The 5,781-nt window shown below is 46.5% G+C and overlaps 1 pseudogene; it reads right to left on the minus strand.

Moving 5' to 3' along the window:
* Positions 1–4,803: 4,803 nt before the first annotated feature.
* On the minus strand, positions 4,804–5,010 carry LOC142586461 (U2 spliceosomal RNA; annotated as a pseudogene).
* Positions 5,011–5,781: the final 771 nt, after the last annotated feature.

The following is a 5,781-nucleotide window of genomic DNA, read 5'->3' on the forward strand; positions in this document are numbered from 1 at the left end:
CTAATCGTTACCTGCGGACTCGGCGGGTGACCGCGAAAAGCAATTGGCGTCGGTGTGCCTCTTTCCTGATGTGTAAATGATCGTCATGTCGAACTCCTGAAGCCTAAGACTACAGGGCGCCAGACTGCCAGATGGGTCTTTCAAGTTAGTCAACCAACAAAGAGAATGGTGATCGCTGACAGCATTGAATGAACGGTCGTACAAATACATGCGAAATATGATAACCGCCCACACCACGGCGAGGCATTCCTTCTCAGTAGTTGAATAGTTTTCCTCCGTACGAGAGAGAATTCCGCTAGCGTAGGCGAGAACCTTTTCGGAGCCGTCTTGCCACTGCAGCAGTACGGCACCTAGACGAACATTGCTTGCATCCGTGTAAAGTGCTGTAGGGGCATCTTGGTCCAAGTGCGCAAGAGCAGGAGGCGTTTGCAGGCTTTGGTGTAGTTCACTAAATGCTACTTGCTCATTTTCCCCCCATAGAAAGGAAACATCGTCTTGGGTCAAGCGTGTTAACGGCACAGCAATACATGAAAAATTCGCAACAAAGCGTCTGTAATAGGCGTACAGCCTCAAGAAGCGCCTCACTTTGTCGGATGGTGGGGGGAAATTTTCCACAGCGTCTATTTTGGCTGGATCAGGTCGTACACTCTCGTGGCTGACGACGTGGCAGAGGAAGCACAGCTCACTGAAACCAAAATGACATTTCTCGGGCCTTAACGTCAGACCAGCCGAGCGTATGGCTTGGAGAACAGTGACAAACCGGCTTAGGTACTCCTCAAATGTAGCTAGAACACTATGACATCGTCTATATAGACCACGCATGTTTGCCACTTCAAGCCTGATAGTGCGGTGTCGATTAAACGCTGAAAAGTGGCTGGCGCTGAGCACAAACTGAAAGGAAAGACCGTCGGGGGTCACGAAGGTAGTTTTCTCACGATCTCTCACATCAACCTCGACCTGCCAATACCCGTTTAGTAGGTCGATTGATGAAAAATGGTGTATGCCGCCACTTGTCCAGCGAATTGTCAATGCGTGGCAGCGCATAGAAGTCTTCGAAACGTGGTTTAATTTGCGGTAATTCATGCAGAATCGCAAACTGCCGTCTTTCTTTTTGAATAAGACCATGGGTGACGCCCAGGGACTTTTCTAAGGCTGTATCACATCATCATCAAGCATCTTCTCTACTTGCTTTTGAAGCGTTCCTTTGGAGCTACAAGGTAGGGATTTTGTCTAGTCGGCCGCGTAGTATCATCCGTGATGATACGGTACTTAGTCAGTGGTGTTGGTGTGACGTTTGACATAGTCGAAAAGCAATAATCGAACTGATGTATCAGCTCGAATGGGCGCGCCAATTTGGAAGGCGACACAGTGGAGCTTACGTCGAGAGACAGAGGTGTCAGGGCGGGACGGTCGTTCCTTGTAGAGCGAAACAATCTGTAACTTGGCTAATGTCGTCGCAGTACGCAATTACGGCATCCTTCTCGATGTGAACGCGTTCGTTGCTGAACTACCTGAGAAGAACTTCCGCATGCCCATGAGTCATGTCGAGTATGCCTGTAGCAATGTAAACGCCTTGCGTGAGCAATAGTGCAACGGTTTGCTCCGCGATCACATCCCCGTGGTATTGCTTCTTGCATGATAAAAATACAAGTCGACGGGATCGCTGCTGAATGGTGACTAAGTCGACATTTCGCAAGCGCTCATGCTGCCGGTCATTCATCGTGTCGCTGTATGGGCTGGCAGAAAGTGACACCACACGTTCCGGAATGTTGATTACTGCGCCGTGGTCTCGCAGAAAATCCATCCCCAAGATGAGATCTTTGCAGCAGTCTGAGAGAATAACGAAAGTGGCAACGAAGCTGCAATTACCGATGTGGATTCGGGTAGTGCATGTTCCTGTTGGTGTCATTAGTTTACCCCCGGCAATTCTGATGTGGGGCCCTGTCCACGGCATCCTCACTTTCCTAATTCGGTCGGCCAGCTCTTGCCGCATAATCGATAAGTCTGCGCCACTGTCAGCAAGTGCGGTGACATGATGTCCATCCACCAGAATGCTGAGATCGACACAGGCATCGACGTCAGCGTGAGTATTCGTCGTCGTCATGTCGTCTTCTTCGGTGTGAGTAGTCGTCATCGTCATGTCGTCTTCGTGGGGAGCGTGGTGGGTATTTTTGGCGGCTTGACGCAGGGCAACCTTCAGCCTGGAGGTCGCTGCCGTTAGTTTTTCCGGCGCGGAATAGGGGAGCAACCACCCTTGCCGATGTTAGTAGTGAAACTCTGGTGGTTTGGGGAAGTGTAAGGCACAGGTGACGGGGACTGCCAGCGACGACGTGGTGAAGCTGCCTGGCTGGTCGACAGCTAATTATTGCGCGGGGCGTGATGGTCATCAAAGTGCAGGGAAGTGGCAGGCGAAAAGGAGCCGACTGCAACGTCTTGGTGGGGGCAGTAGCGGGCAATGTGGCCATGTTCGCCGCAGTGGGAGCAGACTGGTCTACGCTTCGCCGCGCGCCACAAGTCGGCACGGTGAAGTGGAGGTCGTCTCACAGACTCCCGTTGCCTCCATGGCACGGGAACGGGTCGTGGCTGAAGTGGTGCTACCAGAGGTAAAGGGGGAGGACGTTGGACCATGTCGGCATAGGTCGGTGGATGTGTTGCTGGACATGGGGCTGGTGAGGAGAAGGCTTGTCGCAACTCCTGGCGCATGACTTCGGCAACAGGAATGACCGGCGACTCCGTAGGAGGAATAGGTTGCAGGCTCCTGCACCTCCACCATTGTCGCAACGCCAAAAACAGGGGTCGTAGAGCGCTACTCAGGAGGCACAGCGGCGGGTCTCCTTTTTAATACCGAGCGCAACTGCAACTTCTTCTTCACTGCGCTTTGACGAAAACGCTCATGCCTACTAGAGTTGTCCTCTTCTTCATCGGAATACTGGCACGGAAATATCAGTATAATAATCTCAAGGTGCTGCGCGAACCATTTTGCTTGAAAAGAGGCCTGGCACTCGCAGCCAAGTCTACGAATATGCTAGCCTACACATCATTTGTAAGGCGTATTCTCGAATACGCTAAGACGGTCTGGTTTCCGCATACCTGAATAACATAAACAAACTCGAATCAATACAAAGGAAAGCTGTGAGGTTCATCCATAACAAATATCTTCGCACAGGCTCGCCAACAATACATTTAACCACGTCCGGTTTGCGAACGCTATTTACAAGAGCGAAACACGCTCGCTTGTAATTCTTGTTTCAAGTACTACAATATAATTATTGAATGGATACCTACGATAACATTTCATTTTCACAGGCTCAACCTACACGTAATAAGCATGCGCACACATTGACAGAATACGTATGTAACAATGACACGTTTAAGTATTCTTTCTTCCCGCTTGCGATAGCAGAATGGAACCAACTTGATGCTCTATCACCAAAATTGAATAATTATCTAAATTTATCTCACAAATCGAAAAGCTATTAGTGGACAAGAGGAAGTATGCATGCAGGGAAACCGGCACAGGTTGCTTTATTCGTTAGGAAATTTTAATAAACCTGCTAATTTACAGCAGCCTATTCGTTTGCCATAACGATTATGAAACGTTGGAAGTTTCATTTTAGTTACTTGTGTTTTATTACTTGCCCCTAGTGACACCTGTGCTATCGCTATTCGCCTTAGCCGTTTCTCGCAAAGCCTCTTGCTTCCTTTTTCCTTTCTTTCTTTCTTTTACTATTTCGTTTTATCTTAGCATGGTATTATTTGTATAGTATGTATAACTTGCATTGCTTATGCAGTTTTTTGTATAAACAATACTTTGTATTTCTTGCACTGTACAGATGAATTATTGTACTGTCCAACTGCCGCGCTCTTCAAGGAAAGCAGCAGTACTGAAAATAAATAAATAAATAAATAAATAAATAAATAAATAAATAACTTTTAGGTAATTAAGACACACGTACCCTCAGCCTGCGGTGTTAATTATGGCAAGGTTAATTAAGGTACACTCATTAAGTTATGGTTATTTAAGTCACTGGAAGCCACGACCTTTGGTGGCAGCCGAACCTTCGACCTATGGTGTAAATCAAGCCCATGGCCATTCGTTGTGTGCGCATTGTGACGAACACCATTGGTCACATCGCGGCGCTTCCGCTGACATGGCTGCTTGAGTCACGTGACCCCGTCAGTGATGCCACAGGATGTCGCTGTACTTCAGCTGACGTAGCCGCGATGCTTTCCCATTTATCCACGTAGGGATAACTAAGTGCCCCTTAAATATTTTCATGGTGGAATCATTATCCATGCACTTTTAGCAACTTATGTACTACACCTACTACCTAAAAAATTAATTCTGAGGGTTTTGCGAGCCTAGAGCACCATCTCATTTTGAGGGACACCGATTGCCAGATTGCTTGGACTACTTGGAAGTATCTAGCCTAACCCTATGGACATGAGCGTTTCTGCGTTTCACTTGCATCGAAAAGGGGCCGCCGTGGCCGGAATGAAACTGGGGACCTCAAGCTCGACTGCACAACGTCATAGCCACCATGCTACCACGGCAGGTATCTTCCCTATGTTTTAATATCTCATTCTCAACGTTGAGAAGCCAAATGCCGAGCATACCCCTTTGGAAAAGCCCGATAACCATAGACGGTGAAGAAGACGAAATGAGATAATGATAAAATGTAAACGTTATTACAACGTGTCAGCGCCATCTTAGCGTTACTCCAACTTGGCCTTCCCAAGACAGTTGTATCTTATGCTGTATACCTCTACTGCCCACTGGATTTGTCGTGCCGGTGGTGGGCAGAAAAGTGGGCCGATCCCGGAGGTATTGAAATACCGGCCCGACTCACAGCGTAGGTGAAGCGGGCTTCAAGCACTCCACCCCTAATAACAATAATAATAATAATAATAATAATAATAATAATAATAATAATAATAATAATAATAATAATAGATGACATAATTTGATCCCGATGATTGTTTGAAGTCGATGGGCACACTGGAATTGTTTGTGAACAGCGCATGTACTCACGAGTAGGAGGTATGACGGTATACGGAGAGGACAAAATGTATGTACAACTATACAACCTCGACTCGCAAGAGGACAATGTCACCGACTGTGGGCATGTCTGTGTCGTACAAACTAAATACGAAATCGTGATATCCACACTTCGTTGGACTCCAGACATACTAAAGTGTGATTTAGAGAAGCTCACGTTCACACACTTTGCAATGGTTAGCAGTCATTACACTAGCCCTGTGATCATTGTTGGATACCTGAATGCAGCCATTTCAAAACCAGACAATAAATAGTTCACTGAGTTTGTGCTAGAAGACTTTCGTTTGAAGTGACACACCAATCTAAGTGGCTCAACTATTCAACAACGGTCGTGTATAGATTTAATTTTGGCGACGATTCTTCCTAAGGTTGTAATCGAACCAAACAATGTATATGACAGTAAGCACAAAGCTATTTTGACCACCAGTATTAAATGTAGAAAACAAATACGCGTACAGTTGTCTCGCCCTTTGTGATGTTCCGCAGCCTCTCTGGTCATCCACCTTCATTTTTATATTCTTTTTTCATCTGTTCGCTTCCTTACTATATATTGACATTTTAATATTTAGACGTTCTGCTGCTCAGTCATGCATAAAGGTGAAAACAGTTTAAGAAAACAATTGACATCTAGCTAATGCGAACCATATTTCCCTTGTAAGACAATGGTTGTTAGTAAAGGTATAACTGCTCTACAACAATCGCTTATTACTTTTGTGACGTGT

This window comes from Dermacentor variabilis, chromosome 6 (genome assembly GCF_050947875.1).
Source record: "Dermacentor variabilis isolate Ectoservices chromosome 6, ASM5094787v1, whole genome shotgun sequence".
NCBI classification, from domain to species: domain Eukaryota; kingdom Metazoa; phylum Arthropoda; class Arachnida; order Ixodida; family Ixodidae; genus Dermacentor; species Dermacentor variabilis.